General features: G+C 45.3%; 1 protein-coding gene across 19 annotated transcripts in view; it reads right to left on the bottom strand.

Annotated features, from left to right (window-relative positions):
* RBPMS (RNA binding protein, mRNA processing factor) overlaps positions 1 to 27,402 on the bottom strand; it is a 171,540-nt gene that overhangs the window by 92,445 nt on the left and 51,693 nt on the right. The gene's annotated exons all lie outside the window — the stretch shown is intronic.

The raw sequence follows: 27,402 nt of genomic DNA, 5'->3' as shown, positions 1-27,402 counted from the left end.
AGTGACAGCGGAGGAAAGGAACTGGCACACAGAAAATTCGTAAAACAGCTTCTAGAAAGCCTCTTAAACAGAATTGGCTATGTCCATGAAACTGGTCATCAAAGGGGAAATTGTATGGAAGTTATAGGAAAGACTTGCAGATGAAGCTGCTAAGCAAGTCTCCTTAGAAGGGATTAAGTTAGGCAATCTAATCTCACACATCCCTTGAGCAACACTAAGGCCCTGATTTACTAAAGAGGAGGGCTGGGAACTACGCAGAATAGGGACCACTCAAACTGCAGATGGAAGATGGGCGCTCCCGGATGGCAGAGAAGCAAGTAAGCCCATGATGAGGGAATTAACATCCATGTCAGGTGTGACGCAACTCTTACAGACTGCGGGTGTGTGGGAATCAATACCGCTGCTGACAAGTGTGTGGATGCTGGGTAACATGTCAGAGGAAGACCGTTGTACTTATCCTCACATATACAAACCAGCTGCAGGAGGAAGACCTCTTGGGTTAAGGCCATTTCAGAGTAAAAGACAGACTGCTAAACTAACCTTGGAAACTGAACTAGTCGGGACCAAATGCCTCCCCATAGCATGCTTTAGGATTAGGATGGCTCAAGAAGGGAGATGGGGACTGTGCCCCTGTGAGTTGTTACATGGGCTCCTAACTTACATAGACCTCCCTGCACGGAAACCAAAGACCAGATCCGAGGAACCACGGACTGGCCAGATCCTCTACCTTGTCATTTGAAGATTACAAGGGCTCCTCTCCCAGTTTGCCCCTCAAGTTCCTGGTTAGCCACTTCGCACCTGGCGAGCTGGTGCTGATTAAGACCTGGAAGGAAGACAAGCTCCAACCACGCTGGGATCGCCCAAGCCAAGTGCTCCTGACTACTGGGACAGCTATGCCACCCTTTTGGGTGGACTCAGGGCTGGAAAGGACCTCTGGGACAAAGAGGAAGGACCCTTAAAGGTGACTAAAAAGAAACACAGCGCCTCCCTCTGAGCTCCCCCTACCCTGACAGGGGCCATGGAAGCTGGCTGGATATGGGAGTGGGATGGAGTGTTGGAAAAGGATGCCTGAATACCCAATCTACTCAGCGTGCCTCAGAAGAAGGCCATGAGGAGGAGAAGGCTGCATTCCAAATGTGACCATCACAAAGGCATTAAAAGGGCTAATGGAATTGGCAGAATATTCTAGAATTGATGGCCCCTTTACAGTTGGCTAGCAGGGTACTTTGGAAAATGGAAGAGTATGGTAGCTTCAATCCTCCCCTCTCATAAATGTAGCCGAAATCCTGAACCAAATCAGGAGAAATGACTTGAGAACAAAGAGAAGAGTGAAAATGGGACCAAAAAGTGTAAAAATAAGAGGAGGAGGGATTTGTAAGAAAATGGAAAATTACTGGCAGTTGACTTGCAGATGCAGACAAACAGGATGCTACATAGTAGCCAGCTCACAAGAGGAAATTAGAGTAGAGACAGAAGTAAGGAGGAGGGTAACTAACTCAGCTGACTAGTCCACCAAGATCGACACCCCACAGTACTCAGCCAGTGCGGAACCAGGGGCGGGACCTGGGAGCTGGGATATAAACTGCTTTGCTGTAGCTGTTCGGGTGTGCCTGCTCATCACACGCCTGGCCTGATCTTGCAAGAGGATAATAAAGTCTCACTTCCACTGCACTTCCTGACTCCAAGTCCATCGAGTGGACAGGTGAGGACATTTCCCACACCTGTTGATAGACATGGCAATAAACATTCATGTATGAGTCTTTTATAGGTTTATACTTAATGTTCCTCTTGGCTAAATACCTGGAAGTGAATGGCTACATATGATAGGTGTAAGCTTAACTTTTCAATCAACTGTCCTGGGGCCTGGGCTGTGGAGTAGTAGGAGGTTAAGCCTCTGCTTATGGTGCTGGTATCCCATATGGGCGCCAGTTCGAGTCCTGGTAACTCCATTTCTGATCCAGCTCCCTGCTGGTGGCCTGAGAAAGCAGCAGCCCAAGTGCTTGGGCCCCTGTGCCCGCGTGGGAGACCTGGAAGAAGCTCCTGGCTCCTGGCTTTGGATCAGCCCAGCTCTGGCCATTGTGGCCATTTGGGGAGTGAACGAGTGGATGGAAGACCTCTGTGTCTGCTATCTATAGGTGCCAATTATGTCAAATCTGTTGTTCAAGTTTTCTGTATCTTTTACCCTCTCCCCTCATCTTTCTCATATCTAAGCAAGTCTCTGGGAAAGTGCCTTTAGCAAGATCGCTACAGTGGACTAACTGACACACACATAAACCATGAGGAATCTTGCTTTCCAATGTGCTCACCTGTAACTCCTCCCATAATCCAGAAAGTTCACACCACCTTTTCAACTTGACTGTTCTAGGCAGGACAACCTGGGCATGGAGTGACTCCCATCACCCATACTCCCAGATTCTGCTGAATTCTTGTAATAACCCTGACACTGTGCCAGGTGCTACCTGGATGACAGACTTCCATAAAAACAATACGATCAGCAGGCACTGTGTTTTAAACATTAGGGCACCATTTGTCCAGCAGTGCAGCTTAGCAGTATCACTAACAGATACCAACAAGGATTTGAGAATGTACCCTAGGAAACCAACTGCTGCTTATAATATTGCTCTGGAGCAAAAGGCCTCACAAACTTCAAAGGCAAACAATTTGCCAACACCACCACCACTAGAAATTTAGGGATCATCAACAAAAGATTGCCATATAGCCAATAAAAACGATTGCTTGCGGGGGAAAAGGACATAAAGTTCAGCTTAAGTCTGTAAAGCGACCAACATTCTTATGTATTTGTAGAGGAGAAAAAATATTTTATAAGGTACACACACGCGGGTTTATATTTACATGGCTTAGTCCTGAATGGCTGAATGACGGGACAATAAATGACCTGAATTTTTCCATCTTTCCATATTAAGCATGTATTACGTACTACGTTTATTTTGTTATGTTGAGAATTGCCTCGTTTATTACTTTCCTTAGGAAACTAGAAAAAAGTCAGTATTTGTGGCCATATAAATTGAAGAGTTTATGGAGGAAACTCTTTCTTAAATAGTCCGGGATGAGAAGTGAGATTCTTATCTTAGCATCTCCCTAAGGAACTGTTAGGAGGAACAAAGAATCCAGCTTTTCTTCAGCACAAGTTTGCCAATCACCCCTGCATGCAAAGAAGTTGGAAGCAGCTTCAATCAGATGGTACAGAACCCGGATGTTCAGCATTTCATTTAAACATGGACAAGACTGACACATCCCAGCACCTACTGACGCTCACTCCATCCCAGAAACATGGCTCGTCTCACTTCAGAGCTATCTTCTCTGACGAACACACAGACTGACAGGGGGAAAGCGTTCTTGAATATTTAGATTATGTATTTGTGTCCAACTAGAGGTCACTTAAGTCCAAGGGTATAATACGCTTGGAATTCTTTCCAGACCTCCTCACACTAGGAAACTTAATCTGGCGAGTTTAAAAAACTTGTGGAAAATGAACGGAAAAAGTAACTCTTAGAAATATCTAATTCATGCTTCTCTGTGGTGCCTGGGGATATCTATAAACACTGCTCTTAGGGCCGGCACTGTGGCGCAGTATGTTAATCCTCTGCCTGCAGCACCAGCATCCCATATGGGTGCCAGTTCTAGTCCCGACTGCTCCATTTCCGATCCAGCTCTCTGCTAGGACCTGGGAAAGCAGTGAGAAATCACAAAGACAAGACAGGATTCCTGCCTGCAGGGAGCTTAGAATCACTTTAGAAAACTGGATAATGCAGGTGATCACCTGGGATGACACCAAGCTTAGCTCCTTCACAGACTAACCCATCAGAACTCAACGTGACACTAAAGTGCAAAAGGCACTAATTTTCTGTTGAAATACTCATAAAAAAATGGCCTTCCCCAAGACAACAAGTATGAGTAACAGCAAACAGGAGGCCAGGGCCCAGGGTCGCCCTAACTCACCGGCAGTGGCAGGGACAGAGATGTGCCCAGCATCATGCTGCATTCCATCAAACACATGAGACACATTTCCCCGTCAAGGACACAGCATGCCTCAGAGAAGCAGAAGAGACGGTGCCACTGACAGCTAGTCCCGGAGGGGCTCTAATGGATCTCATGGCTGTGCCTCCAACTTAACTTTTACCCCATGGAAGAATCTGTCCTGTGTTGGATGGAAGAGCAACAACATTCCTGGCTCGGCCACTACCTAACTGTACTGCAGAGGCCACAGTCACATTTTGGATAAAACTGCTCTTTTTAAAATTTTTCATTTATTTATTTGAAAGGCAAAGTGAGTGAGTGAGTGAGTGAAAGAGAGAAAGAGAGAGAGAGAGAGAATTTTGTTCACTGGTTCACACCCCAGATGGCCACAACAGCAAAGGCTGGGCCAGGAGCCTGGAATTCCATCCTGGTCTCCCACATGGGTGCAGGGGCCCAAATACTTGGGCCATCTTCCGCTGTCTCCCAGGTGCATTAGCCGGGAGCTGAGACTCTAACTGGTCCCCACATGGGATGTTGTCATTGTAGGTGGCAGCTTAACCCGCTGTGCCACAGTGCCGCCCCCAAGGCCACGTGTTCTTAAGCAGGCTTGTCATCTCCCACCAGGAAAGACAAGCCCCATTTCAGTGCCCGGCTGCTCATTTAATGAACTTCAATTCAGTAAGAAGCGGTGTCAGTCCTGAGCTTCCTTGGATAGAAAGGCTCAAACAGGCGTTGAAATGGAAAACCTTATCTCTAATGAAGAACAGGGCTTTATCTTGTGAGTAATCTAGAGGTGACAATAAGAAAGAAAAACGCCTAATTTCAGGATATAGCAAAGAAGGATCACACGCAAGTAGCAGTCCCAGCCCACAGACACAGTGTGCAAAGACTGGGCCCCATCTGCTTAAAAGTTTTAGTTACACAAAGGTTCCAGGGATCACATTTAGCTTCTCAGAGCTGGTCTCTTGGGGCTCCTCTTAAGAAATGGGGAGCCTTGCAGCGCCAGCACACTGGGTTCTAGTCCCGGTCGGGGCGCCAGATTCTGTCCCGGTTGCCCCTCTTCCAGGCCAGCTCTCTGCTGTGGCCCGGGAGTGCGGTGGAGGATGGCCCAAGTGCTTGGGCCCTGCACCCCATGGGAGACCAGGAGAAGCACCTGGCTCCTGCTATCGGATCAGCGCGGTGCGCAGGCTGCAGTGCGCCAGCCGCGGCGGCCATTGGAGGGTGAACCTACGGCAAAGGAAGACCTTTCTCTCTGTCTCTCTCACTGTCCACTCTGCCTGTCAAAAAAAAAAAAAAAGAATGGGGAAAAGTAATTTCTCCCGTTTTCATGTCTTGTAAGTAACTGTATAGTTATTTTCAATATTCAACAGTAAAGTGTGGTGTGTCTATGTTCACCTCTCTACCCACCACAGGCTTTCTCTCAATCTATCTGTTTCCTTTTATGTACAAAAGCAGCTTTGAAAAGCCTGCTATGTTTAATCACTTTGGGAGTAACCACTCTTTGTAACACACAAGGAAATCCACACAGGTACTCTCTCTAAGGGAGTTTTAGAGTTCAGCAGGCTCTTTTCTGTAGTGTGTAGCACAGGCCTAGGCACGCAGTGTGCACCCTATTAGGATCTCTTGACTGATAGTGAAATCTGTAGATTGCATTGTGTACCATACCCACAGAGGTATGTCTGCCTGTCAACAGTTCTGGGATGACACGGCAACAAAACAAAGTGACCACACTTCCTAGTCACCATTGTACAGTGTGAGTACGACAACCACATCAACTGACAAGCATTCATAATATGGCAGAAAGGTAGAAGAGATCGCTGTCACAAGAGACAGAAATTCAGAACAGGAAAAAGAGGGGCAGGTGTAGTGGGGCAGCGGGTTAAGCCACCATCTGCAAAGCTGGCATCCCATATAGGCGCATGTTCGTGAGCTGGTCTCTCCTCTTCTGATCCAGCTCCCTGGGAAAGCAGGGGAAGATGGCCCAAGTGCTTGGGCCCCTGCCACCACACAGGAGACCCTGGATGAAACTCCAGGCTGATATGGCTGTCACCTGAGGAGTCAATCAGTGGATGGGAAATCTCACCCTGTGTGTGTGTGTGTGTGTGTGTGTGTGTCCCTTTCTCTCTATAATATAACTCTGCCTTTCAAATAAATAAATCTTAAAAAAAAAAAAGAGAAATGAGAAAAAATAACCAGAATCAAGGAAGAAAAAGGAAAACACACTTAAAAAGGAGATCCCAAAAAAGAAACAAACCAAAAATTCAGTACTATGTAGACCTATTTTTAACAAGATCAGAGTGATCAAAATATGGTTACTATTCCAAATCATTCACATTCTAACTCATGGTAACTTAACTATAATTTATGCATAAGTAACTCCAATTTCAACAAAGGTAAGCTAGTAGTTAATAAAGTGTTTTGAAATTCTCAAACTCACTTGCACAACTATAATTGTGGGCCAGAGACATCGACCGACATGGGCATGGTTCGTGATGGCTGCGTGAAAAGGCCAGCAGCAGGAACTGCCCATACTTTCAGTCGCATTCTCTACTGTGCACATGCTCAATGGAAAAACAAGTAACTGAAGGAATACGACCAAACCACCTTGTGTGAAATGGTGGGCAAGGTGGAATCGGGCGACTTTTATCTCACATATTTGTACACTTTGGCATCTGAGTATCCGGAAGCACATACTGTCTTAAAACCAGAGAACAGACACAATCCCAAACATATCTCCTTCCTTTGAAAAAATAAACCTTTAGTCTTGCCTGTCCAACTCTATCCTCAGACATTTTCTCATTTTCCTGCTTGTCTCGGTCTATTAGGGACAAGCTTGATCCAGCGGAAATGTTGTTTGTGTGATTTGTTTCACATTTCAGTTCTCACTACAAATCACTAAAAAACAATTTGACCAAGAAAGGGCGCCGCTGACTCTCAGGTAAGGCCGAGGGGCAGCATCTCCCTGGCTCCGTCCCAGGGGTACTCTTGCTCAGAGACCGCCCTCCTGTCCAAGACAAGAACAGAGGATCGCTTGCTCTGCAGCTCTCTGCTGAGAAGACTCAGAAGTTTAAAAACAAAAAAACAAACAAAAAAAAAAAAAGAAAACAAAAACAACCCCTCACCTATCAGTGAGGCACAAATCCACAGTGCTGGGCTGTTTCAACACCCCCGGGCAGGGGCGGTGTCAGGGCCTTGCTCCTGTCATCCATTGCTTACATTACTTTACTCTTTTTAAATCAACAATAAGTGCATTCAGTTCTTTACTTATTCTCTAAGTAGCAGCTGGGACATCAAGTTGCAAGACTGAACCTTGCTGGAGACTGCTGGTCAGCTCATTTCCAGCGAGGGTTCTGTTGGCTCATTCATGTCTTGCCACCATGGAAATGGATGACCACAACCAGTGACCCAGTCTGCCCAGCATTTCATTCTTTTTTTTTTTTTTTTTGACAGGCAGAGTTAGACAGTGAGAGAGAGGAGAGAGGAGAGAGAGGAGAAAGAGGAGAAGAGAGGAAAAGAGAGGAGAGAGAGGAGAGAGGAGAGAGAAAGGTCTTCCTTCCGTAGGTTTCTCCCCCCAAAATGGCCGCTGCGGCTGGCACGCCACACGGATCTGAAGCCAGGAGCCAGGTGCTTCTCCTGATCTCCCATGCGGGTGCAGGGCCCAAGCACCCGTGCCATCCTCCACTGCCCTCCTGGGCCACAGCAGAGAGCTGGACTGGAAGAGGTGCAACTGGGATTAGAACCCGGCGCCCATATGGGATGCTGGCGCTGCAGGTGGAGGATTAACCAAGTGAGCCACAGCACCGGCCAGCATTTCATTCTGGCTGTAGCTCAGGAGAAACTGCCTGGCCTGTGGTCAAGCTCCAGTTTCCCACTGGTATTGACTGCGAGATGGAGCAGGTGTGGTCAAGTTCTCGCTTGACCACAGTGACTTGTTCTTGTTCCCTGAGAAGGCACGTTTTTGGTCCAGGGGGCCGGGTTGCAGCAGATACCAAGGACTGACAAGATAAAAGGGTCACCGCGCTGTTGTCATGGGGTCCTCGTTTTCCTTTAGTTTCAATTCGCATTTACTCTTTGCTTCCTAAAGGAAAAGACCACTCAGTGACCTCCGGCACATCTCTCCTTAGTCTTCCGGGATCTACTGCTGTTTGCCCTAAGTCACACAATTAGTTGGCTGACCCAGGCTGTAGAACCACCAAGTTTACATCCTGATCTGTAGAAACCAGGACTCTTTGCCAAGGCGATCAGTTAGGTTTTCAGTGGTGGGAAGAAGGAAGCAGGTGTGGGAGAGAAGCAACAATGCTGACAACGGCTCCCAGTATGCACAGGGAATGGGGCAGTGGTTGGTGCTGAGTGCCCCCGTGCCTCTCTGCTCAGTCTCTGGGGAGCTTTTCCCAACATGACCCCATCAGACGGGTCCATAATCTCATTTTGAAAGTACTTTATCAAACCAAAATCCAATCCTGGCCATTCTCATGTTACAGATCTAAAATGATGAGAAAAACATCAAGTGGGGGTAACAGCTATGTCTGCACGTGCACCACTTAACTTCATTATTAATAAATTCCCACAGTGCTGTGAGACACCGAGGGCAAATCCAGGTCTGACTGAGTCTAGATAGGAAAACTAGATGCTTTCGTGTGCACACGTGAGAACATAACCTTATTATCAGAAGTTTGCTTGGTGCTGCCAAACACAAAATACAGTTGTCGGTCCTCGGGATTTAACGAGAAGTGCCTCCCGAGAGCAGGACTGGTCCTGGCTTCCTTAGCTCTGGAACCCAACTTGGGAAGCTTGCGCCGTTTCAGTCCTAGGTTGGCCCACGGCATCGCGTGCTCCATTCAGCTCCACCGCTGTGTCCGGAACCCTATTCCTCATTCCAGTGTAGTATCAACAGAAGTCTGCACTCTAATCCCCTCAGGCGCACTTGCCCGTATGGTGTTAATCCTATAGACCACGCTGAAGTTCACTGTTAAAAAGATCACCACAATGCAGACTTTCCCACAGACCCACATAACACACCATCAGAAGAAAATATGAAAAACATCTTAGCAAAATTCCAAGACCTCTCTGCCTCTCTCCTTCCTGCACAGTGTGGATGATTCCTTTTTTAACAAATAAAAAGTCATACCAACTCCCTCCAGCCACACAGAAAAAAACAACCCAGACATTACATGGAGTTCTTCATGAGCACTTGAAAAAAAAGTACCTGGAGAAAAGGAATTTAAGGGCCGGCGCGGTGGCACAGCGGGTTAAAGCACCCAGCCTCCCATATGGGCACCAGTTCGAGTCCCGGCTACTCTACTTGCAATCCCGCTCTCTGCTGTGGCCTGGGAAAGCAGCGGAAGATGGCCGAGTCCTTGGGCCCCTGCACCTACGCGGGAGACCTGGAAGAAGCTCCTGGTTCCTGGCTTTGGCCTGGCTGAGCCCAGGTCATTGGGGCCACTTGGGGAGTGAACCAGTGGACGGAAGACCTGTGTCTCTACCTCTCTCTGCAACTCTGCCTTTCAAATATTCTAAAAAAGAAAAAAGTTTAGACATTGAAGATGCTGCTCCCAACACTGCTGCCATTGGTCATGGACAGGTGTTAAATATCTGTGCAACCAACTGAAGGAGCGCACTGAAAACTGCGCCAAAGCTGGAGGAATGAGGCAGGAAATCCTTGAGGATCTAGATACCAATGGATGAGTAGGAAGGAAAAAGAGTCACTATAACTTTGTATATGCTTTTCGGAGGTTTAATGCTCAAGGTGTATGGTTTAACTTTTTAATGAAGAACTCACATGGAACCAGGCTGCTGGGATTCAAGTGTTGGTTTTGGAACTTACTACCTATACGCCTCAGGTAAGCGGCGTGCCCTCGCACTAAGTTTCCTCGTCCTAAACTGTGCTCATGAGCCCTCTGACTCTCCTCCCCAGCTCAACGGGTGCAGCTCAGTCCCCTCCCCTTAGTGACAGAGCGGGGCACCTGCACCACTCACCCCGAGGGGAGCCGGCCGCCGCGCTGTGCTGTTCCATTCCAATCAAGCCCTCTGGCGAAGATCCACCTACCAATCTGGGGTCCCTGGCCAGAAGTCACAGGTGGGAGCCATCTTGGAGGCAGACTTCCCAGTCCCCTGTCTACAAATGACTACAGCCCCAGCTAAAACCATCCTGAGAGCCGAGGCTACATCCATCTGGCTGAGCTGCTCCTCAAGTCCTGACCCCAGGAAAGGATAAATTAGACATTTTTGTTTTAAAGTGTTAAATTGGGGGCTCATTTGCTACATAGTTGCTGCAAGAACTAAAGATGGTAAATGCATGTAATGCATAGATTTCAGTGCTTCCTTTACAGACAGGGCTCAGGAAATGTTACCCGTATAAAGGTGGGTGCAACATTCAAAGATTCAACAGCCCTAAAGTTAGCGGCATGGGCTGGTGCCGCGGCTCACTAGGCTAATCCTCCCCCTTGCGGCGGCGGAACACCGGGTTATAGTCCCGGTCGGGGCGCAGGATTCTGTCCCGGTTGCCCCTCTTCCAGGCCAGCTCTCTGCCGTGGCCAGGGAGTGCAGTGGAGGATGGCCCAAGTGCTTGGGCCTTGCACCCGCATGGGAGACCAGGAGAAGCACCTGGCTCCTGCTATCGGATCAGTGCGGTGTGCCGGCCGCAGTGGCCATTGGAGGGTGAACCAATGGCAAAGGAAGACCTTTCTCTCTGTCTCTCTCACTGTCCACTCTGTCCAAAAAAAAAAAAAAAAAAAAAAATTAAAAAAAAAAAGTCAGCTGCATGTAATATTATCATTCAATTGTTTACCACAGGCTTAAAGTAGCCAAAAAAAAAAGTCTTTATATTAAAGGGAACAAACATGAGTAATTTAAAGTAACAGTATTTGTACTATATATGTGTGACTAAAAAAATCTCTTCCCTACCATCTTTTTATCTTTCTAGACAGCCATGGGGAACCCCACTCTGAGCAGCACCCCGCCCTCCAGCCGCTCATACACCTTCCCAAACACCTTTTTCCCTTTCTCTTTCAACTTTCATACCATCTCACTAAAAAAAAAAAAAAAAAAAAAAAAAAAAAAAAAAAAAAAAGTGCCAATCCCAGCAGAGATGCAGAGAGAGAATCACATGCGCAAGTATCACTGCTGGGGTGCAAAGCACAGACAACCAGTCTAGACCTAGACCGCGGTTTGGTAGTTTCATGTCCAACTACCTGGAATCAGGATGGACTCCTGGAGCACAGCCCACAGGAATGAAAACATCTACACAAAAACCATGCATAAATGTTCAGAAAGGCTTTATCTCCCATGCACAAGAATGCAAACGGGGCCACCACAGTGGAGCAGCAGGTTAAAGCCCCAGCCTGCAGCACTGGCATCCCATATGGGCGCCGATCCGCGTCCCGGCTGCTCCACTTCTGATCCAGCTCCCTGCTAATCCGCCTAGGAGAGCAGCGGAAGATGGCCCAAGTGCATGGGCCCTTGCCACCCGTGTGGGAGAGCTGGAGGAGGTTCCAGGCTCCAGCTTTGGATTGGCTCAGCTCTGGCCATAGTGGCCATTTGGGGAGTGAACCAGAGGATGGAAGACCTCTCTCTCCCTCTCCCTAACTCTGCCTTTCAAATAAATAAAATAGATCTTAAAAAAAAAAAAAAAAAAAAAAAAAAAGAAGAAGAAGAAGAAGAAGAAGAAGGAAAGAAGGAAGAAGCAAACAAGCACACAGACATGACAGTAGGACACCTGCAGCCAGGTCAGACAGGGCGCTGAGGTGTTTAAAGTCAGCTAGCTTGTGAATTAGAGGAGTAGCAGACGTCCATCTCTGAAGTTTGCAGAATGCATTAACTCCATTTATCTAACATCCCCAAAACCGTACAACCACAGAAATGGAAGAAGGCACGTGCGTGGGTTGCAGAGTGGTTAGGTCCAAGGAGGAAGAGGGCAGCAGGAAGAAAGCTGAGCCCTGGATAACCTCAAGGAGCCTTGGGGTGGTGTGGAATTGTTTTCTAAGTTGAATGAGGTGACAGCTGAATGTACACATGTTAAACCTGCACAGAACAAGAGACATACACAGGTGAAGCTAGGGAAAGCGAAATAAAGTCCGCAGATGGTATCAAAGTCAATTTCTAGTTGTGACACTGTACTACAATTTTACAAGATGCTATCAGGGGCTGGCATCCCATGTGGGTGCTGGTTCAAGTCCCAGATGCTCCACTTCTGATCCAGCTCCCTGCTGGTGTGCCTGGGAAGGCAGTAGAAGATAGTCCAAGTGCTTGGGCTACTGCACTCATCTGGGAGACCTGGAGGAGGCTCCTGGCTCTGGATCCACTCAGTTCTAGCCACTGCAGCTGTTTGGGGAGTGAATCAGTGGATAGAAACCCTCTCTCTCCGTCTCTACCTCTCTCTATAACTCTGTCTTTCAAGTAGATAGAATAAATCTTTTTTTTTTTTAAATAAAAAAGGGAGAAAAATAAAGATGCTATCAATGGGCAAAAGTAAGCAAACAGCACATGGAATCTCTTAGAACTGTATGTGATACTATAACGATCCCAAATCAAAAAAGGTTAAAATTAAAGTGTACATTAAAAATTTCTAAACATTTCAAAATTTTAAGAAGCACCTGAATGAATAAGTCTGCTTTGAAAAGTCTATTTCACTCAATTTATGATTTTTCTAACTGTTTAATTACCACTTAGTACAGGGTAACTCAGCTGTCTTCTACCTTAATTGATATCTATATCTCATTCCAGATGCAACTCACATAATACGGAAAGTAAAGCAGCAACACTTTATAGATATTTTGAACTGACAGCAGGAAGAGACTCGGAGCGGGGTCCAGCTCAGTGGACACAGGTGCACACAGACTCTGCTTTCCGTGAACAGGGGCCTGGGAACCTCACTGCCCAGAACTGCCCCTCCTCTAGAGCTGTTTCTGCAGGAAAATCCAGTCCCTCATTATTTGTTTGCATTTAAAACACCACATGGCTGAAACACAAATTTTTACAACACAAGCCTATTTTAAGTCGGCTACTTCCTCTAATTCACAAACTAGCTGACTTTCAACACGACAAAGCACGGTGCTTTGCAACGAGGACGTCCAGTAAGCAGGCCGACTTCCATCCCCAAGTTCAGATTGCCTCTGAGCTTTTGGGATTTCAGGACACACTCCATCCTAGTCGGCTGTAAGTCCTGTTTCTCAGTCTACCACAGAAAGTCCTCGCCACGGAAGCTGCACCTGTTCAGTACGATAACCACCTACTATTATGTTGACCATTTATCTGAACCAATATTTATGCTGTGTGTTTTTATTTCTGGTTTCTGACGTCCTAAGCCACAAATCTCAAGAACTAAGCACAGAGCTGCAAGGTCAATGGGCTGCAGTTACTGAGGCACAGCCAGTTCACCACAGATACTCTGGCCCCAAAGCCGTAATTAAATCTACTTCACTTTTTTTTTATCTCCTGTGAAAGAATTGCCTAGCAGACCATAGAGTTTAAACACGCGAACTCTGCAGTCAGATTGCTGGAATTTGAACCCAACCTCTAACACCAATTCACTGAGAGATCTTGGACAAACTATTAACTAACTAAAGCCTCCATTTTCCCCATCTGCAAAATGGGAGACCTAATCAAGCCTTCCTCTCGTAGGGTGGCTAAGAGGACTGAAGCAGCGCAAGTTATCTGTAAAGCCTTTAGAGAAGTATCTGACACAGAGAAAACACTATCCAAGATTTTGTTAAATAAGTAAAATAAATATAATTCCTCAATTGCTGATGGCAGTTTCTATTGGCAGAGATAGGAAACATACACACACACACACACACACACACAGAACAAAATTGTTCAAACTCTAACTTAGGATTTCACTTAGCCAGCTAAAGATACTTCAAAAAAAGTTAACCATAACAAAACAGTGTTTCAATAGTAAGGAGAAAAGAACATGATCATTGAACAAACTACCTATCACCTAAAAAAGGCAGACTTCACTATTACTCTAAATACCTAGTGTGAAATGTTTATTCATAATACCGCCACCACGTTCCGTAGGAACTTGGAATTCCATACCAGGGTTTCACAAGGGGATGAGAATGTGTATTTAGAACATAGTATATACGTAAAGAATATAAGCAAAATAGCACATTTTATAAACCATTTTAAACCAGCTCTGTAGCTTCTTCCATTTTGTGAATTTCAAACAGCTTACGTAGTTTCCAAAACTTTCTTCTCCCACTGAGAAAAATGTTCTCCAAGCGGTCAGAACCGGAGGGCACGTGAAAGCTCTCCCGGAGTGGACATGAGCTGGCCTGCTGAAGAACCCTCTGGAACCCCGTGTGCCACCAGCTCCGGCAGGAACACGGGCGAGAATGTGAGGGCAAACAGTTGTCAGGGCCAGAGAGACCGTGTTCCAATAGGAACAAATGAAGAGACGGCCTGCATCCTAACTGCACTGCTTTATTGTCCAGAGCTGCTCAATCACGCTTCCAAATGGCCATGTCTATTCACTAAAGTGTCATTTATGCGGGTCTGAGTGGAAGAATTCCCAAATAACCGAAAGAGGACAGAATATAAAACATCATCGGAAGTCAGAGTGTATGTATGCATCCAACTACAATACAGCCATGATTTTAAAAAAAAACAAACAAAAAAACTTTTTGGCGTGGTTAATACCACACACCACATCCAAGTCATTTTTGCTCACTGGATTGTGTCAAAGGCACTATGCACCCAGGTAGGATGAAAATGGATCCTTGACCTCACACTTCATCCACTCAGCAGTGTCCAAGTTTAAGCAGTGCATGGACAAAGGGCCCAGAATCCTCACATGACCCTTTAAGGGCTGCACAACAGGGTGTGTGTGTGTCCGCCCAAATATTCTGTGTGGGAGAGTATACCATTTATCAGACATTTTTGACTTTATTTGTGATGTTATCCTAGATGACAAAAAATAAAAATGTAAAAAAAAAAAGGGAAAGAAAAAATATACCAGAAAATATACACACAGGCAAGGACACACATCTGGCTTTGGAATTTCACTAAAATTGTTAAAATTCATTAAAACAAAAGTACTGTTTTCCTAACTTTAAAACCAGCCCAGCTAGCCCATGTCAGCCTCTTCATGTCAAGACAGACTCCCCTTGCCCCAGCTCCACTTCACCTCCCGGGGACTGCAGAGCCACACCTCGCGCATTCTCTCCGTCCTGAGTCCTGAGTCTTGTCTCTTACGGTTATTATTCACTTCTGAAGCGGGCTCTCTTCCACCCTCACAAGCCCAAATTAAACTGCCAGAAAGCAGCTTCCCCCAACTGCTCCCATTCCTTCCTTCCTTCTGTATTGTAACGTCTGTACTACATGCTGGAGTGACTGTTCTGATTCACAGGCACTGGGTTAAGTCTTTTCCAATTAAATTATAAACTCCTAGAGAACAAGCCTGTATCATATTCGCCTACCAGTGTAAGCGTGAGTTAGGGATTGAAGTTTCCCTGCGGTTTTGACGTTTATGACGGACTGACCTGGACAAAGCTTAACTGGATGGTGTTTAAATTAATTCCACACAAATGGCTAGAAGTTTAGATGGAAGAGGAAGAGACTCCCTTTCTATCTGTCCAGCAAAACAAGTAAGAATTTAAACTCATGGAGTGATTTGTAAAGGAAAACAGTTTGAGAACCCAGGTTAGGTAACACCACCTAATTTAATCGTAGACTCGCGGTCAGACTCGGTGACCTGTGAAATGAGAGCACATTCAAACAGCTGGTAACTCATCGTCCTGCTTTCGTGCAAGACACAGGATCACTCTACCTCCAAATCAGGAGTCAACACAAGTGGTTTCTGTCCCAAGAACTCTTCTGCAAAGTTCAGAAAGAATGGCACCTGAACTGTTTAATTACAAGGAAAAGGAAGTGTGAAGCATTTTTCCAAATGACAGTAATGATTTACCCCTGAGGTTCAAGCATATTCAAGAGTTAGGTATGAAGAATCACATCTACATCTCTTCACAGCCTCTTATTCGTCCTCCCAGCCCCCTCCCATATTCCATATTGGTTAGGACTCACTTCCTCTCTATCCAGAACAGACAGAACACTTGTCATCCTCACGACATTTTCAAAGGGACAAAACAGACAAGTGTGAAATAACTTGTTGATCCAATATTTTTTAAGTCTTGGGCGAACTACATTCTGCCGCACTTGGTTGTGCACATTTCTGGTTTTTAATACTAAACCAGGACACTTGAGTTGCCTCTTTATTGCTCCTAGGACAATGCACGTTCAAGAAAATACCCGGGAAGACATTCTGAGTTCTGAAAAATATAGTCAGGAAGGCCAACTGCTGGGGGAAGCTCACACAATTCAGTACGTTTTATTGTGGGTGATCACAAGAATGTCCGCAGTGCGTGTTAAAACCTGGGCTGCCAGGGCTCTCCCCCAGGTGACCTGGGGCTGAGGCTCATACATGTACCAGGCACATTTGGGAAACACCAATACAAACCACCACCAAATAACAAAGGAAGCTTGTCTACAGTTTTAAAAGATGGGACAGGGATTAGGATGTCTGTATCCACAGTGGAGAGCCTGGGCTTGAACCCTGGCTTCCTCAACACACACCCCAGGAGGCAGTGATGGTGGCTCAAGTAATTGGGTTTCTGCCTTGAGTTCCAGACTCCCTGCTTCAGCCTGGCCCAGCCCTGGCTATGACCTGGAGAGTAAACCAGAGGATGAGGGAAGTCTCTGTATCTCTATGTGTCTCTCTCTTTGCCTCTCAATTTTTAAGAAAATTATTAAAAAATAAAACTAAAGAAACAGCATTCAGTTAAGACTTACTCCCACTGAGATGAACTCGTAGCTCTTCAAACTTCCTTACTCCTAAGTACCACTGGGTCTAGTGGGGACACTGCTCTACCCCGGAGCCCAGAGAGAACCTCACACAGACAGAGGAGAGTCATGTGAGCAGATTTGCAATTACAGTTAGTGACGTACTTCTGTAATTATGCAGGGGAAATCGCTGAAGCTGTGCTCACTGTCAATACCATGACCTTTCACTGTTATTCTTTACTGAAAGTAATGTCATAAGGGAACAATTCTTCCGAGACACTCCCTAAATGTCTGAGAAGCTATGTGTGTGAGCCCTTGTGTTCTGAGAAGAGCAGGATGACTGGGGAGCAGATCTGCAAACTGACCGGCCATGATTAATTAACGAGGGCCTCCTATTTGTGAGGAGTCGTAAGGCAATTTGCTCAAACTTGACTGTGCGTTTTATCATGGACAGTTTTATTAATTAGAATTAGATGATGAGTCACACGTAGCGTGGGGCCTGAAATGCTGTACTTCTGACTCGCTGCCAGGTCCACAGACTGTATTAGCTAGATGAGACATGGACAGGTGCCCAAACTTAACGCACAGAAGGGCCACAGGAGCACTATGATGGATATTTAAAAGGAAAAGTATTGGTCTCCATGCCCGATGTTCTGATAAAGTGACTTAGGTCCCCGGAATCCACATTTTGTACAAGGGTCCTAAATGATACTGATGCAGCCATAGAATGCACACTTAGAAATACTGATTGAGTTTTTATTTCTTAAAAAAAAAAAAAGAAAAGAAAAGAAAAAGAGATTTATATGAAAGTCAGAGTTACACAGAAAGAAGGAGAGAGAGAGAGAGAGAGAGAGAGAGAGAGAAAGAGAGAGAGGTCTTCCATTCTACTGGTTCACTCCCCAAATGACCGCAATGACTAGAGATGAGCTGATCCGAAGCCAGGAGCCAGGAGCCTCCTCCAGGTCTCCCACGTGGGTGCAGGGGCCCAAGGGCTAGGGCCATCTTCCACTGCTTTCCCAGGCCATAGCAGAGAGCTGGATCGGAAGAGGGACAGCCGGGACTCGAACCAGCGCCCATATGGGATGCTGGCGCTGCAGGCTGGGGCTTTTAACACACTATGCCACAGCACCGGCCCCTTGTTATTTCTCTTAAGAACGTACGGAGGAGAAAAGAGGACATGTCTGTCAAGCCTCTTTGGCAGCACAGTAACTCACACCTTGCTCTAAAAGTTAGGAGATACTGACACTTTAGGAGGGAAGACTCCAAGGCAAAGGCTTTAAAGTTAGACAAAGCACGTCAGTCTATCCTATATGACATCAACAAACACCGGGAGGCAGCCTCCCACATTCTCAGCTATAATCATTTCATGCAAGCACTAGCTGTCCCAGCACACGCCCTGCAGTGGAGACCACTACAAACTACTCATGGTTGGCAGGAAGTGAAGGGCCACCTGGCATTCCTGACTACCTCTAGGTCAACGATGACAGAACTACAGACAGACACCAGAGGAGGGAGAACGATCATCTTATGCACTCGTACCATTTGGTAAACCTCGGATGGAGTGGAGGTGGGGAGAGAATACAGCTGCCTGGGGCCAGTGCTGTGGCTCACTAGGCTAATCCTCCGCCTGCGGTGCCAGCATCCCAAGGTGGGCACCACGTTCTGGTCCCGGTTGCTCCTCTTCCAGGCCAGCTCTCTGCTGTGGCCAGGGAGTGCAGTGGAGGATGGCCCAAGTGCTTGGGCCCTGCACCCCATGGGAGACCAGGAGGAAGCACCTGGCTCCTGGCTTCAGAGCAGCGCCGGCCGTAGCGGCCATTTGGGGGGTGAACCAACGGAAGGAAGACTTTTGTCTCTGTCTCTCTATGACTCTGTCAAATAATCAAAATATAAAAAAGAATATAGCTGCAGTGCCCCTGTTCACGCTGTGTCTGGAGAAAAAAGATGCCAGCAGGGAGAAGCTAACACCCCCCAGGCGACTCTGCCTCTCCTCCTCACATCTAGCATTTTGTTTATTATGGTTGGGGAAGCTTCCTCTTAACAGGTAACTCCCAGTACCCTCATCCCTGCCCAGCAATTAACAACTACTCACTCCCTCCGGGTCAACTCCAGGCGAATCCCGGGTTCTGGCCACCCTGCAGGGCAGCCCGCATTTTGTTCACGATAACTAAGCGCAGGTGACAGAAGATACACTTCAGCAGCGTGCCTGTAGCGAACGTAGTGCAGCCCAAGCTGTGTTGATCTTTCAGACACGTGACCGCTGATGACCTCTGACACTGCTTCCTCTCCGAAAGTCACCATCTATAAATGTGACAACCTCCCGAGAGATGCCTGACATAATATTGTCACAAAATAATGCTGGGAAAGAAAGATGGAAGCAAGTTGCATAATGGGGGTGGCAGGCTAATGACGATTCCTGGACGAACACTCATAATTAACATGCCGATTTAAACAACAACAACCACACTGTCTCCTTAAATACCATTTGTCCCCAGTTCCTGCGCAAATGCCTCCAGGTTCTCCATTCTTCACAGCACACCCATCACCCACAGACCGCTTCCTTCTGGGAAATCTTGGTAAAATGGCAGTTTTCCCCGCGAAAGCCAAGAGCCCCATTCATACTTCTAGGGAGCTTCAAATAACGTGAGGTGTTCCCAAAGAGAAAACTGAAAGGGGGAAAGATGATCATCGGCGACTATCAGGATCTCAGCTTGGCTCCTGTGTGAAGCGTCCTGGCTCTGCTGGACCGAGGACAACCTTCACAGGACCGACACCGCAACACCCAGTGCACAAGAAGGGAAGGCAGTCCTCCGCATCAGCACAGCCCCACCGAGACAGAAGCGGGGCGCCGGCCGAAGTCGTTCCTGACACCCACGATTCCTACACGGGGAGGTTTACTATAAAAGGAACACGCAGTAAGAGGACACAATGCAGAGCTTTTTAGTGTGGGGAGGTCTAAAAGAGCAATCTTGTGAGTCTCAGGGCACTGTGCTGGCACACGTGATGCTGCGGACCCCGGGGGGCCTGGCTCCCCCACGCGTCCAGTGTGCTGGCTAGGTCAGGTGCCTATTCTACACAGCAGAGCTGGTTCTGAGAAAGAAAAAGAAACCAAGGGGCGGCACCCAGGCCTGGGCAAGACCCCAGAAAGAAAATCTTTCTCTTGGCATTCAAGCGATTAAATGTTCTACCTTCAGGGCTTTCAACGCAGTCAATTAAAAAAAAATTAAGATACTGGATAGTTAGCATATTCATTGACATTTTCGGCTCATTTTAATCTACACCATAGGATTTTTGCCAGATATACACCTGACTTTCATCACTCAGTTTCATAAAAAGCTTAAGAAGTAATTTTATTTCGAAGCTTAATTTTTAGATGAAAGCTCTCCTTTAGTTACAAAATTGGTTTTTATTGCTTTCAGGTGATGGGGAACCAAATAAAACCAAAAGCATCAAGTAAACTCTTTGCTATATTCATTTGTATTGCTATAAAAGACTGTGCCAGCTTTTTTAATTTATCTTTTAATTTTTTTGTTACAGCTGATGCATGTCTTACATGAATGTACTTTGTTGTTGTTGTTTTAAACTTTCATGTAGTAAATATAAATTTCCAAAGTACAGTTTATGGATCACAATGGCCCCCCCCCATAACTTCCCTCCCACCTGCAACCCTCCCATCTCCCGCTCCCTCTCCCATTCCATTCACATCAAGATTCATTTTCAATTCTCTTTATATACAGAAGATCGATTTAGATATAGTAAGTAAAGATTTCATCAGTTTGCACCCACACAGAACATAAAGTGTAAAATACTGTTTCAGTACTAGTTATAGCATTACTTCACACTGAACAACACATTAAGGACAGAGATCCTACATGAGGAATAAGTACACAGTGACTCCAGTAGAAAGAACGGGCATCAAAGGAGGAGGTACCTTTCGCTGAAGGGAGGAGAGAACTTCCACTTTGACTATGACCCTGTCGGAATAAGATCGAAGTCAGCGAACTCAAGAGGCTTCCATAGCCTTGGCAACTCATGACTAGAGCCTAGGGAGATTACTGACGCCATAAACAAGAATGTCAAATTGTTAAGTCAACAACAGGAGTCACTGTGTAATTGTTATTTTTTATAGTCATGCAACTGTGGAAATATGCGGCATTTTACCTAACAACTTCCACTCTTTCATGTGCTATGAATTCCAAGGCAGGAATTGGGATACTACCGAAGTTTCCATTCGCTCATGACTTGGGAGTCCCCAGCCAGTAACACAGGTGCAGGCAGGCATGGTGTACTGTTCATACCCTCCAGCCCCTACCTGAGGTGACCTTGTCTGGTGTCTGTTCCACCCTCCTCCAAGTCCAGTTTTGTGTATAAAGAGTAAAAGCTGACAATCACGGACAACCAGTGTGAAACCAAGTCTACCTGGCAAAGAACTTCAAACCAAGGTGATCTGTTCAGAAGTTCGTTTCATGCTGAACTGCTTAATTATTAATTCTCAGGAAATAGCATGCACGAAATCTCAACAGGGCTTTTAAAGCTGTCTACTTTTAGGCAAATTAAAATGCTAGCTAGTCACTGTCCTCCTTGATTTCAAACGGTCTAGATGCAACCATCTAAAATGTTATAATTGTAACCCATTCTCCCATCCCCTCACTTTAAGGAGGAGGTTATTTAAGAGAAGGAAACCATGCGTTAATTTATTTTGATGTGGCAACCTGCCTTCCATCTGTGTCTCCAGTAATACCTCCATTTGTTTAAAAGAAAGGATAAACTGTTCTTTAAAAAGGCTTGGAGCCCTGCTTCTAAACAGGACATCCCAGTTGACTTGAAGTGTAACTAAAAGTAAATTGTAATTTTTCACGATTTTCTGTTGAAATCAAATTCTACCCATAAAACTGTAGAATCCGGCCTTGCAGTTCTTTCTAAAACAACGGAAAAGTATCCAGAGAGAGAAAATGCCTGAGAGCAGAAACGTTAGATTCTGGCCTCAAGTCTCACAGGGCAACAGCGCTCCTCCAACGCGTGCCCCTCGGCCTGCTTTTCCCTTGTGTGAGGTGGAGGTGCAGAGTTTGCTCCGGGCTCCACCTGCCACCCTTGAGAAGTAGGAGCTGGGGAGAGAAGTGGGACTTAAGTTGCTTTAGGAGGACAGAACACGGAACTGAGAGAGTAAACCAGTGGATGGAAGATCACCTGCTTTTCCCCCACACTACCCCAACCTGTCACTCTGTCTTTCAAAGAAATAAAGCCTAAAAAACAGCCAAAATGGTAAACTATTCAAAAGCCTGAGAATCAGCATTGTTCTCACCACTGTCTACCCTTGTAGCATTCCCAGATCCCCAAACCTCTAAGCCTGACTTCAGCTTCAGGGGCTGGTCTGGCAGGTTGTCCAGGATGACAAATAAAAGAAATGAAAACGTTGCTCCCTACGGGGATAGCGTCGATAAACTGCTTATAGACAAGACGTGGGCAGTATAGAGTACAAAATACTGGTTAAACACTACCAAGCATTTTACCACCCGCATCACCTTTTTAATCCCAATTCCAACTAGGTAACTGAGGTCCTATTTCTGTACTCATTTTATAGATGAGGAAAACTGAGGTTAAGGAAGTAACTTGCTCAAAGTCGCAAAACTAGGTAACACAGTCAAGCTCTGAGCCGTGAACAAGACCAGACTAAAGAGTGTTCAACCATTATACCCATTTCTTTTTTTTTTATTTTTTATTTTTTTGACAGGCAGAGTGGACATTGAGAGAGAGAGACAGAGAGAAAGGTCTTCCTTTGCCGTTGGTTCACCCTCCAATGGCCGCCGCGGCCGGCGCGCTGCGGCCGGCGCACCGCGCTGATCCGATGGCAGGAGCCAGGTGCTTCTCCTGGTCTCCCATGGGGTGCAGGGCACAAGCACCTGGGCCATCCTCCACTGCACTCCTGGGCCACAGCAGAGAGCTGGCCTGGAAGAGGGGCAACCGGGACAGAATCCGGCGCCCCAACCGGGACTAGAACCTGGTGTGCCGGCGCCGCTAGGCGGAGGATTAGCCTAGTGAGCCGCGGCGCCGGCCCATTATACCCATTTCTACCCACTGCTATCTCTTTTTCCAAACCCTTACATATTTCTCCCAGTCACCTTCTCTTCTTCACCCACTGTTGCTTTCATCTCAAAGATGCCTTGAGGGGGCTGGCACTGTGGCGCAGAGGGGTAAGCCACCGCCCGGCATGCCCACATAAAGTGCCCGGTTTCCAATTCAGCTTCCAATCCTGCCAATGCACATCTAGGGAGGCAGCAAGTGATGGCCCAAGTACTGGAGTCCCTCCACCTACAAGGGAAACAAGAATGGACGGAGCTCCTGGCTCTCGCTCTGCCTGTTGCTGGCATCTGGGAAGTGAACCATCTCTACACAGTTATGCAATCGTAATCTAGAAACAAACCACATCTCATTTACTTCTTCGATGCTACATTCTGAATTTGACGGCGGGTACGGCAGTATTAAACCGTCTTCAAATGCTTTTTATGTCAGAGCCCTCTCGCTTCTAACAGCAACTGTATTCTTAACAGAGAAAATTTAGCAACACAGAAAGACCAGGCCACAGACTGCTGCAGCAAGAGGACAAATGTACTAAGGGGCTTTGGAACTCTCCTGTTTATATCAGGCAGCTATCTATAATCCATCATCTGCAAAAAATGTAATCAGAAATGAAGTATGTGACAGTTGTGTTAACAGCACTGTTTAAAAATTCCCCAGAGAAATACTGTACAGCATTTTTAAAAAATGAAGTAAATCCGTATTGCTGATAGAGCAAGTCTAAAATTCACTGTAGGAGGAAAAAACAAAACACATGCACTTTTGTATACCCATACAGTAAAAATCTAAAATTTAATGAAGGTTGAATGAGAGGTTTTATTTTCTATCCTTTATTTGAACTTTTTTTTTTATCATGTTTTACTTTTTTAAAATAACACCTCCATACAAAGTCTTCTCTAAATTAAAAATTAGGTCTTATCCTCCACAGGTGACAGACTGGAAGGAAACAAACAAACAAAACAAAAAAATGGGCTGGTGCTGTGGCCCAGTGGATTAAAGCCCCAGACTGCAGTGCCAGCATCCCATATGGGCGCCAGTTTGAGTCCCGGCCGCTCCATTTCCGATGCAGCTCTCTGCTGTGGCCTGGGAAAGCAGTAGAAGATGGCCCAAGTCCTTGGGCCCCTGCACCCACTTGGGAGACCTGGAAGAAGCTCCTGGCTTCGGATCAGCTCAGCTCTGGCCGTTGCGGTCATCTGGGGAGTGAACCAGCAGATGGAAGATTTCCTCTCTCTCTCTGGCTCTACCTTTCTCTGTAACTCTGTATTTCAAGTAAATAAAATAAATCTTTAAAAAAAATAAAATTTGTTCTAAAAAACAAAAACCCCCTGGTGATTTATAAAACACTGCACTTAATGTGATGCTTTTGTAGCAACTGTCCTTTTCCTCCATTATCTATTCTTCTCATTTGACATAGTAGTACATTTCAGCTGAGCACACCTTTTTTTAATGATTTATTTATTTTTTTGAAAGAGTTGCACAGAGAAAGGAGAGACTGGGGAGGGGAAGTCTTCCATCCACTGGTTCATTCCCCAATTGGCCGCAATGGCTGGAGCTGTGGGCACATGGTTTCTTAAATTTCTTTGCTAGTTTGGAAGTTTGAACTCTTATTAAGTTTTATCTATGCTACAGAACAGAAGTGATGCCTGAAACTTCTAGGTTGTGCCTGAAAAGGAGTATACCTTTTCCCTTTCCTGTCGTCTAAAAGATGACCGTAGAACTGCAGCGGTAATCTTTTTTTTTTTTTTTTTTTTAAATTTTTTAAGGGAGCTGCGCCAATCCGAAGCCAGGAGCCAGTCTCCCATGCTGGTGCAGGGGCCCAAGCACTTGGGCCATCCTTCACTGCCTTCCCGGGCCACAGCAGAGAGCTGTACTGGAAGAGGAGTAACTGGGACAGAATCTGGTGCCCCAACCGGGACCAGAACCCGTGGTGCTGGCGCCGCAGGCAGAGGATTAGCCTAGTGCTCCACGGCGCCGGCCCCAGCAGTAATCTTTGTTGTTGTTTTTTTAAACTTTTATTTAACAAGTATAAATTTCCAAAGTACAGCTTATGGATTACAGTGGCTTTTTCCCCCCATAACTTCCCTCCCACCTGCAACCCTCCCATCTCCCGCTTCCTCTCCCATTCCATTCACATCAAGATTCATTTTCAATTCTCTTTATATACAGAAGATCAGTTTAGCATATATTAAGTAAAGATTTCAACATTTTGTACCCACACAGAAACACAAAGTGTAAAGTACTGTTTGAGTACTAGTTAAAGCATTAATTCACATTGTACAACACATTAAGGACAGAGATCCTACATGAGGAGTAAGTGCACAGTGACTCCTGTTGTTGACTTAACAGTTGACACTTTTGTTTATGGCGTTAGTAATCACTCTAGGCTCATGTCATGAGTTGCCAAGGCTATGGCCCAGCAGTAATCTTAAGACCATAAAAATGACAGCTAAGTGAGCATCAAAACACAAAGTTGCTGATGAATGCCAGTCTACCACTTTTCAGCATCCACCTGAAACAGACACCACATTATTTTGCTTTTCTGTCGGGGCAGTCAGTATCTCACTGCACAGGTGCGCACACAATCAGGAAGGTTAGTCTAGTGTTCTGATTCAACACTGTCTCATTTTAAAGCTAAGCTTATTATAACTGATGATTGAAAAATTAACCTACGCATATTAAGCCTTAAATCGAAAACATGAGAACCTAAGAAATCTTGGTTTCTCGAGTAGAAGTCTGAAGTAGAACAGCCTCAACCGTGATTGCTAGACCTGATTCTGACTTGTTAAAGGCGTAAACAAGATTCAAAATACCATGAGACTGCCAAAAATAAGATGTACTAGATGACCAAATCTACTTCAAAGATGAAACACAATAAAGGGAAAATGACTAGAAGGAATCATTAACCATAATAAACCATAAAATCAACTTTAAAACTAACATCCCACATCATGAGAACAAAGCATTAATGGAGATAAATTTATAAAAAGAAACAAGGCTTATTTCAACAAAGTGATCTTTTTGGGCAGTTTTGATTGAAAATTTCAAGATGTTTTTAATTTATCATACTGGTTTGTCTTAACAGATTTCATTGTCTCCTTCTTAGCAAAATCCTCATGTAATTACAGTCAGACTAAAAATAAATGATGAACAGCGAGATGGAGGAAGAAATATATAAACACCAGGATCGGCTATCATTCTATAGAGAACCACTTCTTTAGGAATCAGTGGGATTATAGACTTCTGGGTAAAAGTGACACAGTTCTTTAGAGGATAGACACAAACCAACAAAATAATGTAAAAGTAAACTATTCTTCTGAACTGTCCAGATACACATTTTGTCATTTTTGCCCACGTGTCTTATTTCTTGGATACACAAGGACAGTAAGATTTCCCTTTGGGAAATTTTAACTTCACAGCACATAGCATTTCTGCCTCCACTGTATAGTTTATCTTTTCAAAAGCATACATTATTCTTTCAGACATTTCCACATTATCTTTTTGGTCAGTCTTGGACCGGGTAAATGTAGGTATCAGGTAAAGAAGATGAAAACCAAGACGTCTAATTATCTTCAGTACGGGCTACAACCCATTTCCAACAGATTTTAAGGAGTCATAGGCTAAACTGTACCAGATCACTAGATTATGAGGCCAACCAAAGCTGTTGAGTTCACAGAAAACATCTCCCCTACAGTTCTAAATTTAGACTATTCCTTTCTTTGGTATGGAAAGATAAAATCTTTGGAGCACTCAAGTTGCTTAAAATTTACGAATATTCTACGCAATCAGATGTTCCAGAAATGATCCACTGGCACCAAAGCAGATCAAAAGATTAAGATACACAGGGTGACTTTCCATTCTTAATGTGCCCTTAAGACTAGAGGCAAATCAACAGAAGAAAACAGTGTAGAAATAACTTTAAATCTGCATGCAGACATTCTCTTTAAAAAGTTGTTCTTTGAGAGCCACCTGGTTTGTTCAACAAGATGGAGTTAAGAGGAACACAGAACCTACTCTGTTTCACCTTCCTAACTTTCTTGTTCTACAACTGGAAAAAGTATAGCTATAAAAAACAAATGACACAGTTACAGGAAAAATTACAGATCGTTAGATATAAACTGTGTTTATTTAATTATCCTTTTAAATAATGACAAGCCAAAAGTCACACAAGTACAGGGAGAATTCTATTCTGGACATAGCTAACATTTATACCGTCCATACTATACACCAGGCACAGTTCAAATGAATAAATATATATTTCCACCTCTCTAATCCACAGTCCCAAAAACACTCTGCAAGTCAGACACTGTGTTTGAGGTGGGGCTGGAGGTGTGCAACCCCACTGGGTGACAAGACTGGCCTTGAAGTGACGTGAGGCTAATTTTAATCTATCCCAGATAATGTAACTTCTCATGTATCATTGCTGGAATATTAATATCCCCTATTATTAGGTACTTAGCCATCGCTGTATCAGATTACCTATAGGTTATGTATACAGTACCATTTTTTAAATTCTGAAAGATTCCGAAGAACATCAGCGCCCAAGGTCGTCAAATAAAACAGTGTAGATTTGTATCA

Source organism: Oryctolagus cuniculus, chromosome 2 (assembly GCF_051225735.1).
Source record: "Oryctolagus cuniculus isolate XC-2025 breed Fujian yellow rabbit chromosome 2, ASM5122573v1, whole genome shotgun sequence".
In the NCBI taxonomy this organism is placed as follows: Eukaryota; Metazoa; Chordata; class Mammalia; order Lagomorpha; family Leporidae; genus Oryctolagus; species Oryctolagus cuniculus.
The sequence above is the reverse complement of the archived record's forward strand: the minus strand, read 5'-3'. Positions and strand labels throughout refer to the sequence as shown.